The sequence below is a fragment of the Callorhinus ursinus genome, unplaced genomic scaffold (genome assembly GCF_003265705.2).
Source record: "Callorhinus ursinus isolate GAN/ISIS: 27379988/994484 unplaced genomic scaffold, GSC_fseal_2.0 scaffold35, whole genome shotgun sequence".
Taxonomy (NCBI): Eukaryota; Metazoa; Chordata; class Mammalia; order Carnivora; family Otariidae; genus Callorhinus; species Callorhinus ursinus.
The window spans coordinates 6376962-6392185 of record NW_027397097.1 but is presented as its reverse complement, the minus strand read 5'-3'; the positions used below and the strand labels follow the sequence as shown (position 1 = coordinate 6392185).

The following is a 15224-nucleotide window of genomic DNA, read 5'->3' as shown; positions in this document are numbered from 1 at the left end:
AGAGGAGGTAGGTAGGGAGGTGGGTAAAATAGATGAAGGGGATTAAGAGTACATTTATCTTGATGAGCATTGAGTAGTAGATGGAATTACTGAATCACCATATTATATACCTGAAATGTATATAACACTATATGTTAACTACACTGAAATTAAAATTTAAAAAAAATTTTTAAGGAATCAACAAACATACCTACTGATAAGTGAGTTAAACAGTGTCTCAGGACACAAGGTCAATATACAGAAAAATCAATTTTATGTCTATGTATTAGCAATGACTAATTGGAAACTTAAAAAGAAAATTTTAAATAGCATCATTTACAACACCATAAAAACAAAATAGGAATAAATTTAAGGAAAATGTTGCAAGCTCTCACAAGGAAGATATGGTTGGTCACTGAAAGCTACAAAAGTTTACTGAGAGAAGGCACAAATAAATGGACCACTATGTCACATTTATGAATTAGAAAACCTAATATAGATATTAGTTGCCATGAAATTGACCTATAAATTAAAATGTGGTTAAAACCCCCTTCTTCCTGTGAAGTTGACAGAAAAGAAGTTCATGTAAGCAGCCATTTCTTCAAGATTGACATTATACTCAGGAGAAAAACAACTGAGTTCTGGGCTTACTTTGGATTCTGTCTTCTAGATTTTGGCCCCACAGTTCGTCACCATATTGTAAAATCTTAGATGATTTTAAGATGTTTTCTTAGTTTTAATTATTATCCAGTCTTTAATTTGTCTTTGGTAAGATTCTGTTTCCTAGCTCCATTACTAGAAGTAATCTCCATTTATTTTTTTATCAGATTAAATTTATTTTTTGAGCACTTATTATGTGACAAACATTTCTGAGCACTGTGTATATAGTGGCAAGCAAGACAAAGTCTCTGCCCTTAAAAAGCTCCCATTCTAATTGAGGATGTATTCATTTGTCTGTTCAAATTGATTTGGATACAATGGTTGTGTAATGCATGAACTTTAAGCAGATGTCATTTCTTGCCTTCTGAGGGCTTCCATGTGACCTAAAATCTCACATAATAGACTCTTAAACTCCAGCGCCATGCTGAATTGGAAGACCATAATAAAAGCTGCACAAAGTTTGGGGTAGGGAAAACTAAGGGGGGAAAGAACATGAGATGGTACATGAGGGACTAACATTTTAAAGATGATAAAATTTCACCACATGACCGGCAAAGATTGGAGAAGTGACATTTGAGGAATCTGTTTTTGTTGTTTCTATCCCACAGATTCTCAGAGTATTAGCCTCCAAAAGAGAGAACTTGGGAGTCAAGAATCTTCAAATTTATCCATAAAGCCTCCTTTCCGAGTTATGGAAAGTCCTTGGACTCTAGCAGCCCTCTACCCAGCTTTAACCAAGAGCACAAAGAAACATCCGCACTCTCGCCATTTTTTAGTAGTACCCAAGAAGAAAGCCAGTGAACCAGAGCAAGTCAAGGAAGCCATCAAACCACTGATGCCTCATGAGGATGCTGTTAGACAACTGGCATCCACCAAGAAGTCATTTGAAACCATGTGGGATGCTGCCAGAGAGGATACCTTCCAAACTGCATTGCCTTCCCTGAAGATGAATAAACCAACAGTTTCTTCCGTAGAGATCTCTCAATCTGAAACAGAACCTGAAAATACCCCCAATAGTAAATCCTCCCAAGAATCCTCTCTTATCATGTTTTCTATCACATCCAGCATATTCTCCTCTGAGCTGCTTTCAAAGAAGAATTAGCTACATCTTGCCTTCCTCTTCCTTTTCATTTCTGTGCCTAAGAGTGGTGATAGTAGGGACTTGTCAAGAAAGGAGGCAGAAAGGCTGTTGAGGCTCTCAGGAGGACCACTCTCATCTAGCACTTTCCATAAAGAATGCATGTCAAGGAGGATGGGCAAGGGAGTTGTGGCTTGGGAGCTGGAGCTGGTTGTTCTCTGATGTTACAGGGTTTCTCATCCTCACCCTTCATAGTACTCCCTGGTAAAGGAATGGCTTTGTGCACATCAGCATGGAAATAAAGGCAACCTCTCAGGAACCTAGAAGGTAAATGATGTATTATTTGGATCCCTCTGTGATTAGTCAGGCTGACAGAGACTAGGGGATGAGTGCAAAAGTGATGTCATCCTAAGTCAGAGAGTAAGAAGTGGCATAGGCATGGGCATGAGTTGGAGGAAAGATCATCTTACATGCACATTCTGTGATCTAGTGTGCAGTGAGATGCTTCCTAATAGCTTGTTGGTGGCTGATTCCCCAACGGGATGATGGGCATAATCCCATGCCCACCCAGTGGCCCTAGACCTTGAGCAAAAATCAGAGCCACAACAAGTATCTGGAGACCTGTCAATCTGGAGGATCCAAAGAAGGAAGGCCTGGGATCTACCAAGTGAAAGAAGCAATGCAGTGAGATAAAAGTGGAATATTTTTAAATACTTTATTAACCAAAGCAGGCATAAGCTCTAGAACTTTATCCTCTTGACTGACACTAAGATTAGGATGTTGCCACTTCCCTCAAATAAAAGTCAATCTAGTGGATGAATCAAGATAAACAGAAGTATAATAAATAAGTAAATATAACTATTTATAAATGTAAATATTTAAATAATTCTTCAAGGTCACAGTGGAAAAATTATCACCAGTCATGCTACACATTAGTCCAATATAACTTTAATACCAATCTTAAATTCTTGATTTGTGCTTTTAAAAAATAGTGGTAAAGGGATGCCTGGGTGGCTCAGTCAGTTAAGCATCTGACTCTTGATTTCAGCTCAGGTCATGATCTCAAGGTCATGGGATTGAGCCCCACACCCAGGTCCATGCTCAGTGGGGAGTCTGCTTGAAATTCTCTCTCTCCTCTCCCTTTGTCCCTCCTCCCTTTCTCATAAATAAACCTTTTTTAAAAAGTAAAAATAAAAAGCTTCTGCACAGCAAAGGAAACAACAGAATGAAAGGGCAACTTTCAAAATGGGAGAAAATAGTTGCAACCGTATATCTAATAAAGGGTTAATATCCAAAATATGTAAGGAACTCCTACAATTCAACAGCAAATACATACATACATATGTACAAACAAACATACCTGAGTAAAAAGTGGGAACAGGACCTGAATAGACATTTCTCAAAAGAAAACAAGCAAATGGCCAACAGATACATGAAAACATCACTAATTATCAGGGAAATTCAAATCAAAATCACAAAGAGAAATCACCCTACACCTGTTATAATGTCTATTACCAAAAAGACAAAAGATAACATATGTTAGTGAGGATGGAAAGAAAACTAAACTCTTGTCCACTGTTGATGGGAATGTAAATTGTTACAGCCATTATGGAAAACTGTAGAGAGGTGCCTCAAAAAAATAATAGAACTACCATATGATCCAGCAATACCACTATTTGGGTATACATCCAAAGGAAATGGAATCAGTACCATGAAAAGATATCTGTACTCCCATTTTTATTGCAGCACTAGTCACAATTGCCAAGATATGGAAACAACCTAAATGTCTGTTGATGGATAAATGGATAAAGTGTGTGTATGTGTGTGTCTCTGTGTGTGTGTCTTTGTATACATACACATACACACACACACACACATACACATAATGGAATTTTTTTTCTTTCAGCTTTCTTTTGGTTTCCATATGCATGCAATATCTTTTTCAATCCCTTCACTTTCAGTCTGTGTATCCTTAAAGTTGAAGTGAGTCGTAGGCAGCATATAGTGGGGTCTTGTTTTTATCCATTCAGCCACTCTCCTTTGATTGGAGAACTTAGTCCATTTACATTTAAAGTAATTATTTATAGGTATGGGCTTAGTGCCATTTTGTTAATTGTTTTCTGGCATTTTTGTAATTCTTCTGTTCCTTTTTCTCTTGCTCTCTCCCTTTGTGATTTGAAGATTTTCTGTAGTGGCATACTTGGACTCTTTTCTCTTCATTTTTGTGTATATTCTATAGGACTTTGCTTTGTGTTTACGAGAAAGTTTATATAAAACATAATAGTCTACTTTAAGTTGATAACTTTAGTGTGAACACATTCTAAGGCTCTACATTTTTACTCTCCCACCACCACATTTTGTGTTTTCAGTATCACAGTTTACATCTTTTTATCTTGTGTATCCATTAAAAATTATTGTAGTTATACTTATTTTTATTGCTTTTGTCTTTTAGCCTTTATACTAGATCCGTTAGTGATAACACACTACCATTACATTAGATTATTCTGAATTTAACTGTATATTTACCTTTACCAATGAGAATGGTATTTTCTTATAGTTTCCTATTATTATAGGAAATAACAATTACCACCCTTTCATATCAGCTTAAAGAAGTCCCATTAATATTTATTGTAAGGCCAGGCTAGTGATGCTAAACTCTTTAAGGTGTTGCTCATCTGGAAAACCCTTTACCTCAATTCTAAAGGATAACTTTGCTGGATAGAATATTCATAATACTTATCTTTTCTTTTAGTACTTTGAATACATTGTGCCACTTTCTTCTGGCCTGCAAAGTTTCTGCTGAAAACTCTGCTTACAGTCTAATGGGGATTCCCTTGTATGTAACAAGTTGTTTTCCTCTTGCTGCTTTTAAGATTTTTTAAAGATTTTATTTTTTTGAGAAAGCACGCAAGCACACAAGCAGGGGGAGCAGCAGGCAGAGGGAGAGGGAGAAGCAGGCTTCTCACTGAGCAGGGAGCCTGATGTGGGGCTTGATCCCAGGACCCTGGGATCATGACCTGAGCTGAAAGCAGACACTTAACCAACTGAGCCACCCAGGTGCCCCTTCTCCTTGTCTTTAACTTTTGATAATATGTCTTGGTGTGGGTCTCTTTAGATTCATCTTCTTTGGAACTGTCTAGGTTTCCTGGATCTGGATGTCTGCTTCATTTCAACCAGTATTTCTCCAAATAAGTTTTCTACCCCTCTCCCTCTCTTTTCTTTTTCTGGAACCCCTATAAAGTGCATATTGGGCCACTTAATGTGGCCCACTAAGTTCCTTAAGTAATCTTCACTATTTTTTATTCTTTTTACTCTTCAGATTGGATGAATTCCACTGCCCTGTCTTCAAGTTTGCTTGTCTTTTTTAGTGTTATCTAGTCTGCTGTTGAACCCCTATATTCAATTTTTCTGGCTCATTTATTATATTATTCAGGTCTATAATTTTTATTTGTTACTTTCTTATACTTCCTGTCTCTGTTGAAATTCTTACTTTGTTCACTCATTGTTTTCCTGACCTTGGTGAGCATCTTTATTACCATTATCTTCAACTCTTCATTAGGTAAATCAGTTATCTCCTTTTCATTAAGGTCTTTTTCTGAGGTTTTATCTTTTTCTTGCATTTGGAACATATTCCTCTATTTCTTCATTTTCCTTGATGCTCTGTGTTGGTTTCCATGCCTTAGGTAAAACAACCACCTCTCTGAGTCTTGAAAGAGTGGTCTGGTGTAGGAGCTGAACCTTATTATTCAACCCTGCCCTAGCTCTTGTTATCTCTCAAACCTTTGTGATTGTTTAAGCAGGATTGTTTGCTCTTAGTGGCTCCAGTAGGTGAGGGTCTGCCAAGACCTATCAGTGTCCAAAAGAGAGAGGGATCTCAGCACCTAGGTACAGGCTAATAAGAAGTCAGATCCTCAGCAGCTTTTAAAGTATGCAAATCTACCTCTTTCAAGGTAAGACTGGGAAATGGGTGTTTCTGTCTGCTTCCTTTGCACTGAGCCCTGAAGGTATAACCACTTATAAACTATTTATTTGTTCACTACTATTTTGTTGAACCTGTGAACACTAACCTGTTAGTTACCAGAGCCAGGCTATCAACGGATGTGTCTTCCAGGTGGCAGCCACAAAAGCCAGGTTGCCAGATGTGTGTACAAACTCCTTTCTTGGAGACAACAGCAACCTGGGTTAAGGCAGAGAGAGAGCATGAAGATGGTTCCCACTGGCCTTTACTGGTCTCTGGAGAGGATTGCCGTTGGCCTCTAGATGTAGGTTAAATTAAAAGCCTGCCTTTCAGGCTGTAGCTTTGTAGATAAGCAAATAGGCCTCTTTCACAGAAAGACTGGATGTTTCTGTCTGCTGACTCTGTGCTATGCTTTAGGGGAATAGCCAGTTACAAATTGTTTCTCTGATATAGTCCTGTGAGACCCGTGAAGTTAGGCCCCATTTGCCACCAGAGCCAGGCGATCAACAGGCATGCCCTGGACAGCAGCTACAAAAATCAGGGCAGCAAACATGTGCTCAGAATCCCTTCTAGGAAATACTGTTGACCTGGAGCAAGGCAGAGGGAGAACATAAAAATGGCACCCACCAGCCATTGGGCTCTCTGGAGAGTATTACAACTGGCCCCTAGATGTATGTTAAGTTTGAAGCCTGCTCCTCTAGCTGCACCTATTAAGATAAACCTGTAAGCCTCTTTCAAGGAAAGACTGGGCATGTTTTACTCTTCTGCCTTTGCACTGGGTCCTGGGTATTCACCATGGTGAATCCACATGAGTCCTTGAAGAATGGTCTCTCAGTTTGCTATAGCCTTGTTGATTTGATAGATACAGCCCCATTCACTTTCAAAGCTAGATGTTTTGGGGACTCATCTTTCAGATAGAAGTCTTAAAAGTTGGGGCACCAGATGCAGGGTCCAAACTCTGCTACTCAGAGAGACACCAGAAGGGAGTTTCCTTCTGGTTGTGCATTGCCATGCTGGGGTAAAGTTTATGGCAAGATTGTGTCTCAGTCTCTCCTCCTTGTTTCAGTGTGGGTTTTTCTTGTTTACCCAGTGTGTAGAAGTAGGTTGGCTAGTTTCTGGCGTGGAATATTATTCAGCCATAAAAAAGAAGGAAATCCTGCCATTTGCAACACCATGGATGAAATTGGTGGACATTATGCTAAGTTAAATAAGGCAGACATAGAAAGACAAAATTCCCTAAATTCCCTAATCTCACTTACATGTGGGATCTAAAATAGTCAAACTCCTGGAAGCAGAGAATAGAATGGTGGTTGCTAGGGTGAGAAAGAAATGGGGAGATGTTGAGCAAAAGGTACAGAGTTTCAGTTATATAAGATGAATAATTTCTGGAGATCTAATATATAGCAATATAACTATGTTACCAATACTGTATTTTATCTTTGAAATATGCTATGAGGATAAGTCTTATGTGTTCTTACCACAAAAAGAAACAAAAAAAGAAAATGATAATTATATGAGGTTAGTTTGATTGTGGTGATTATTTCACAATATATAGGTATATCAAAACATCAAGTGGTATAGCTTAAAAATATACAGTTTTTATTTGTCAATTATGCCCCAGTAAGGCTGGAAGTAAACCCTAGAAACTCTGTACCTGTTAAACAATAACTCGTCATTTCTCCCTCCAGTCTCTGGCAACCACCAATCTATTTTTTGTTTCTGTGATTTGATTATTCTAAGTACCTGATATGAGTGGAATCATACAGTATTTGTCCTATTGTGACTGACTTATTTTGCTTAGCATAATGACTTCAAGGTTCATCCATTCTAGGCTCATCCATGTGGTAACATGTATCAGAATTTCCTTCCTTTTAAAGACTGAGTAATACTCCATTATGTTTGTAGACCATGTTTTGTTTATTTATCAATCCATGGACATTTAGGTTGTTTCCACCTTTTGGCTATTGTGAATCATACTGCTATAAACATGGGCACACAAATATCTATTAATGTCCCTGCTTTTACTTTTTTGAAGTATATACCCAGAAGTGGAATTGTTGGATAATACAGTAATTCTATTTTTAATTTTTGAGGAACTGCCATACCACTTTTCACAGTGGCTGCACATTTCATTCCCACAGCCCTGTAAAAAGGTTCTAATTTCCCCCACATTCTCCCCAAATTCTCTTATTTTCTATCTTTTTTGTAATAGCCATCCTAGTAGGTGTGAGGTTGTATCACATTGTGGCTTTCATTTGCATTTCCCTAATAAGTAGTGATGATGAATATCTTTTCATGTACTTTTTTTTTTGAGAGAGAGAGTGCATGCACATATGGGGGGGTGGGCAGAGAGAGAATCTTAAACAGGCTCTGCACCCAGCACGAGGCTCAATCTCACAACCCTGAGATCATCACCTGAGCTGAAATCAAGAGTCAGATGCTCAACCAACTGAGCCACCCAGGTGCCCTGCTTTTCATGTGATTATTGGCAATTTGTATATATCTTCTTTGGCAAAATGTCTGTTTAAGTCTGTAGGCTATTTTATTTTTTGCTATTTTTTTAAATTTAAATTCAGTTAGCCAAGATATAGTACATCATTAGTTTTTGATATAATGTTCAATAATTCATTAATTAAATATATCACCCAGTGCTCATCCTATCACGTGCCCTCTTTAATGATGGGCCTTAGGCTATTTTAAAATCTGGTTGTTCGTTTTGTTGTTGTTCAGTTTTAGTTCTTTATATATTCTCGATATTAATCTCTTATCAGGTATATGATTTAAAAATACTTTCTCCCATTCTGTGGTTTGCCTTTTTTATTCTTGATTAGTGTCATTTGATGCACAAAAGTTAATTTTCATTAAGTCCAATTTGTCTATTTTTTCTTTTGTTCCCTCTATCTTTGGTGTTATAGCCAAGAAAACATTGCTAAACCCAGTGTCATGCAGATTTATCCCTGTTTCCTTCAAAGAGTTTTATGGTTCTATTTCATACCTTTAGGTCTTTGATCCATTTCTAGTTCATTTTTATATATGGTGCAAGGTAAGTGTCCTTCTTCATTCTTTTGCGTGTGAATATCATTTTCCTAGCTCTATTTTTTGAAAAGATTGTCCTTTTCCCATTGAATAGTCTTGTCATCCTTGCCTGAAAATTAGCCATACATAACTCATTTATTACTGGGTTCTCTATCCTATTTCATTGGTCTATAGGTTTGTCTTTATGCTAGTACCACACTGTTTTGATTACTGTAGCTTTAGAATAGTTTTTTAAAAGATTTTATTTATTTATTTGACAGAGAGAGAGACAGCGAGAGAGGGACACAAGCAGGGGGAGTGGGAGAGGGAGAAGCAGGCTTCCCGCTGAGCACGGAGCCCGATGAGGGGCTTGATCCCAGGACCCTGGGATCATGACCTGAGCCAAAGGCAGACGCTTAACAACTGAGCCACCCAGGTGCTCCTAGAATAGTTTTGAAATCAGGAGGTGTATGAGTCCTCCAACTTTATTCTTCTTTTTCAAGATTGCTCTGGATTTCCAGGGTCTCTTGAGATTTATATGAATTTTAAGATGTAAAGAGTGCCATTGGGATCTTTTAGTTTTGTTTCCTTAGCTGTGCAAAAGCTTTTTATCCTGGTGAAGTCCCAATAGTTCATTTTTGCTTTTGTTTCCCTTGCCCCTGGAGACATATCTAGTAAGAAGTTGCTATGGCTGAAGTCAAAGAGGTTGCTGCCTGTGTTCCTCTCTAGGATTTTGATGGATTCCTGTCTCACATTTAGGTCTTTCATCCATTTTGAGTTTATTTTTGTTTATGGTATAAGAGAGTGGTCCAGTTTTATTCTTCTGCATATTGCTGTCCAGTTTTCCCAACACCATTTGTTGAAGAGACTATCTGAGAGCTGTTCCTCTATGGTCAGGAACAAGACAGGTATGCCCACTGTCACCATTGTTATTTAATATAGCATAGGAAGTCTTAGCCCCAGCAATCAGACAACAAAAGAAGGCATCCAAATCGGCAAGGAAGAAGTCAAACTTTCACTATTTGTAGATGACATGATACTCTGTGTAGAAAACCTGAAGGACTCCATCAAAAAATTGCTAGAACTGATAGACAAATTCAGTAAAGTCAGAGGATACAAAATCGATGTGCAGAAATCTGTTGCATTTCTATATACCAGTAACGAAGCAGCAGAAAGAAAAATCAAGGAATCGGTCCCATTTACAATTGCACCAAAACTCATAAGATACCTAGGAAAAACCTAACCAAAGAGGTAAAACATCTGTACTTTGAAAACATATAGAACACTTACAAAGAAATTGAAGAGACACAAAGAAATGGAAAAACATTAAATGCTTATGAATTGAAAGAACATTGTTAAAATATCTATACTACCCAAAGCAATCTACACATTCAGTGCAATCCCTATCAAAATATCAACAGCATTTCTCACAGAGCTAGAACAAACAATCCTAAAATTCTTATGGAACCACAAAAGACACCAAATAGCCAAAGCAATCCTGAAAAAGAAAACTGAAGCTGGAGGCATCACAATTCTGGACTACAAGTTATATTACAAAGCTGTAGTGATCAAAGACAGTATGGTACTGGCATAAAAATAGACACAGAGGCCAATGGAATGGAATAGAAAACCCAGAAATGGACCTACAACCACATGGTTAACTAATTTTCAACAAAGCAAGAAAGAATATACCCTGATCTTTCTACCCCATCTTGTTGCGATAGCATCCCTAATGTCAGGTGCCTCCTTCTCTTCAGAAACTGGCTGCTGCCTCCACTGGATGTCACCACCTTCCAGTGTGACTCCCTCTTTCACAAGAAGCATCGTCTTCCAAGATGTCCTTCCACTCCCCTAAACTTGGAAACTCCTTTCCTTTCAATGCCAGTGATCTTACTGCCAAGATTCAGACCTACTCTGAGAGGTTCCTGTTCAACATGGGACCTTTCCTTCTTAGTGAATCTTTATTGGCATTTTCCAGATGCCACCCCCTCAAGACCATCCCTGCATTTTTCACTTGTCTTCAAAGCTCTCTCTGGTCTCTACTCACCACGAGGATCTCTAGCACCAACCTGCTACTTCCTAGGATTTATTTCCACCTCTTTGCTTAACTTGCTTATTCCTTTGTTTCTAGGGGTATTTCTGGGTGTTTTTTTCTCTTTGTTGCTTTCTATGATCATTAATAGAATCTGTGCGGATATGCAAAACTAGCCAACATTACCCCATAGAAATTCTTATTTGGCTAATATACCTCTGTCATTTCATTTATTAGCACTAGTTGATATCCTTTGAATCACCACTCCCAGAAAATAAGCTGAAATGATAAGAATCAGTCGACTTAAATCTCTCTTCCCTTTCTATCATTTCTACATTGGCAAGATTTGTAATATTTACATTATACCTATATTTGTTTTAGCCTTAGTATTTCAGTTAAATAAATTCAGTGCTCAAGATAATCTTTTTGCCATAATTTTTCCATTTATCTCTTCTTGGCTGAAGTTCTGCTTTTAATAGTCTCTTCAAGAAGAGCTCCTAGTACACCCTAGTTCTTAAATACTCAAGAATTTTACCTACTGCATGTAAACTGATATCAAAGTTGGACCTGGTAACACATTCTTGGATAACATTCTTGGATTTTACAGGAATTGCTCCACTATTTTCAACCACTGAATAATGCCATGGAGAAATCTGAGACCAACCTGGTTTCACCTAATAAATAAATTGATATTTCTACCTGGCATAAAAAAGGAGCCTAGTGACTTAATTTTAAATGACTCGTTGTTGATCATTCTGGATCATATCTGCCTTGGTTTCAGTATACCTTTACAATCTCTAGATTCATGTCCTCTTTAATATCCACTGGGTGTCTAATAGAAATCTCAAATATATCATGTCCCAAACAGATGAACTCCTGATCTTCCATCCTCAAAACCTGCTTTATCTGCATCTTTCCAGCCAATGACAATTATATTTGTTCCTTAGGCCCAATTCTTGAAGTCATCCCTGAATCCTTTCTCTTGCACACCCCACATCCAGGCAATTGGCAGATTCTGTTGGCTGTACTTTTTTTTTTTAAGATTGTATTTATTTGTCAGATAGAGAGCATAAGCAGGGGAAGTAGGAAGAGGGAGAAGCAGGCTCCTCAGCAAGAAGTCCGATGTGGGACTCAATCCCAGAACTCCGGGATCATGACCTGAGCCGAAGGCAGACACTTAACAGACTGAGCCACCCAGGCATCCCTGTTGGCTGTAATTTTAAAGTATATTCATATTCAGCTATTTCTCACCATCACCACTGCTACCAGCCTGAACTTAGCCTATCATCATCTCTCACTTGGGTCATTGGGGTAGTCTTTTTTTTTTTTTTACTTTGTAGGCAAACCTTGGTTTGTTTTTTTCTTTAAATTTTTTATTGTTATCTTAATCACATTACGTAATTAGGTCCTGATGTAGTGTTCCATGATTCATTGTTTGTGCATATCACCCAGTACTCTACACAGAATGTGCCCTCTTTAATACTCATCACCAGGCTAACCCATCCCCCCACCCCCTCCCCTCTAGAACCCTCAGTTTGTTTTTCAGAGTCCATCGTCTCTCCTGGTTCGTCTCCCCCTCCGATTTACCCCCCTTCATTCTTCCCTTCCTGCTATCTTCTTTTTTTTTCTTAACATATATTCCATTATTTGTTTCAGAGGTACAGATCTGTGATTCAACAGTCTTGCACAATTCACAGCACTCACCATAGCACATACCCTCCCCAATGTCTCTCACCCAGCCACCCCATCCGTCCCACCCCCCACCACTCCAGCAACCCTCAGTTTGTTTCCTGAGATTAAGAATTCCTCATATCAGTGAGGTCATATGATACATGTCTTTCTCTGATTGACTTATTTCACTCAGCATAACACCCTCCAGTTCCATCCACATCATTGCAAATGGCAAGATCTCATTCCTTTTGATGGCTGCATAATATTCCATTGTGTATATACACCACATCTTCTTTATCCATTCATCTGTCAATGGACATCTTGGCTCTTTCCAGTTTGGCTGTTGTGGACATTGCTGCTATAAACATTGGGGTGCACGTACCCCTTCGGATCCCTACATTTGTATCTTTGGGGTAAATACCCAGTAGTGCAACTGCTGGATCATATGGTAGCTCTATTTGCAACTTTTTGAGGAACCTCCATACTGTTTTCCAGAGTGGCTGCACCAGCTTGCACTCCCACCAACAGTGTAGGAGGGTTCCCCTTTCTTCACATCCCTGCCAACATCTGTCATTTCCTGACTTGTTAATTTTAGCCATTCTGACTGGTATGAGGTGGTATCTCATGGAGGTTTTGATTTCGATTTCTCTGATGCTGAGCGATGTTGAGCACTTTCTCATGTGTCTGTTGGCCATTTGGATGTCTTCTTTGGAAAAATGTTCAGGTCTTCTGCCCATTTCTTGATTGGATTATTTGTTCTTTGGGTGTTGAGTTTGATAAGTTCTTTATAGATTTTAGATAGTAGCCCTTTATCTGATACGTCATTTGCAAATATTTTCTCTCATTCTGTCAGTTGTCTTTTGGTTTTGTTGACTGTTTCTTTTGCTGTGCAAAAGCTTTTTATCTTGATGAAATCCCAATAGTTCATTTTTGCTTCCCTTGCCTTTGGCGATGTTTCTAGGAAGAAGTTGCTGTGGCTGAGGTCGAAGAGGTTGCTGCCTGTGTTCTCCTTTAGGATTTTGATGGACTCCTGTCTCAAATTTAGGTCTTTCAACCATTTGGAGTCTATTTTTGTGTGTGGTGTAAGGAAATGGTCCAGTTTCATTCTTCTGCATGTGGCTGTCCAATTTTCCCAACACCATTTCTTGAAGAGACTGTCTTTTTTCCATTGGACATTCTTTCCTGCTTTGTCAAAGATGAGTTGACCATAGAGTTGAGGGTCCATTTCTGGGCTCTCGATTCTGTTCCATTGATCTATGTGTCTGTTTTTGTGCCAGTACCATACTGTCTTGATGATGACAGCTTTGTAATAGAGCTGGAAGTCTGGAATTGTGATGCCACCAGCTTTGCTTTTCTTTTTCAACATTCCTCTGGTTATTCGGGATCTTTTCTGGTTCCATACAAATTTTAGGATTATTTGTTCCATTTCTTCGAAAAAAGTGGATGGTATTTTGATGGGGATTGCATTGAATGTGTAGATTGGTCTAGGTAGCATTGACATCTTCACAATGTTTGTTCTTCCAGTCCATGAGCATGGAACGTTTTTCCATTTCTTTGTGTCTTCCTCAATTTCTTTCATGAGTATTTTATAGTTTTCTGAGTACAGATCCTTTGCCTCTTTGGTTAGATTTATTCCTAGGTATCTTATGGTTTTGGGTGAAATTGTAAATGGGATCAAATCCTTAATTTCTCTCTCTTCTGTCTTGTTGGTGTATAGGAATGCCACTGATTTCTGTGCACTGATTTTATATCCTGCCACTTTACTGAATTCCTGTATGAGTTCTAGCAGTTTTGGGGTGGAGTCTTTTGGGTTTTCCACATAAAGTATCATATCATCTGCAGAGAGTGAGAGTTTGACTTCCTCTTTGCCGATTTGGATGCCTTTGATTTCTTTTTGTTGTCTGATTGCTGTGGCTAGGACTTCTAATACTATGTTGAATAGCAGTGGTGATAGTGGACACCCCTGCCGTGTTCCTGACCTTAGGGGGAAAGCTCTCAGCCTTTCCCCATTGAGAATGATATTCACCGTGGGTTTTTCATAGATGGCTTTTATGATATTGAGGTATATACCCTCTATCCCTATACTCTGAAGAGTTTTGATCAAGAAAGGATGCTGTACTTTGTCAAATGCTTTTTCTGCATCTATTGAGAGGATCATATGATTCTTGTTCTTTCTTTTGTTAATATATTATATCACATTGATTGATTTGCGGATGGTGAACCAACCTTGCAGCCCAGGGATAAATCCCACTTGGTCATGGTGAATAATCCTTTTAATGTACTGTTGGATTCTATTGGCTAGTATTTTGGTGAGAATTTTTGCATCCATGTTCATCAAGGATATTGGTCTGTAATTCTTTTTGATGGGTCTTTGTCTGGTTTTGGGATCAAGGTAATGGTGGCCTCATAAAATGAGTTTGGAAGTTTTCCTTCCATTTCTATTTTTTGGAACAGTTTCAGGAGAATAGGTATTAATTCTTCTTTAAATGTTTGATAGAATTCCCCTGGGAAGCCATCTGGCCCTGGGCTTTTGTTTGTTGGGAGATTTTTGCTGACTGCTTCAATTTCCTTAGTGGTTATAGGTCTGTTCAGGTTTTCTATTTCTTCCTGGTTCAATTTTGGTAGTTGATACATCTCTAGGAATGCACCCATTTCTTCCAGGTTATCTAATTTGCTGGCATAGAGTTGCTCATAATATGTTCTTATAATTGTTTGTATTTCTTTGGTGTTGGTTGTGATCTCTCCTCTTTCATTCATGATTTTGTTGATTTGGGTCATTTCTCTTTTCTTTTTGATCAGTCTGGCCAGGGGTTTATCAATCTTGTTAATTC

The 15224-nt window shown here is 38.4% G+C and overlaps 1 protein-coding gene across 9 annotated transcripts in view; it reads left to right on the top strand.

Moving 5' to 3' along the window:
- GDPD4 (glycerophosphodiester phosphodiesterase domain containing 4) overlaps positions 1-15224 on the top strand; it is a 147508-nt gene that overhangs the window by 116230 nt on the left and 16054 nt on the right. For 5 of the 9 annotated variants that reach the window (XR_012374517.1, XR_012374515.1, XR_012374516.1 and 2 more), the window contains one exon: positions 1248-2044. The exons of the other annotated variants lie outside the window; for them this stretch is intronic. The gene's annotated coding sequence lies outside the window, so the exon portion shown is untranslated. The remainder of the gene's footprint in view (positions 1-1247; positions 2045-15224) is intronic. 9 annotated transcript variants of the gene reach the window in all.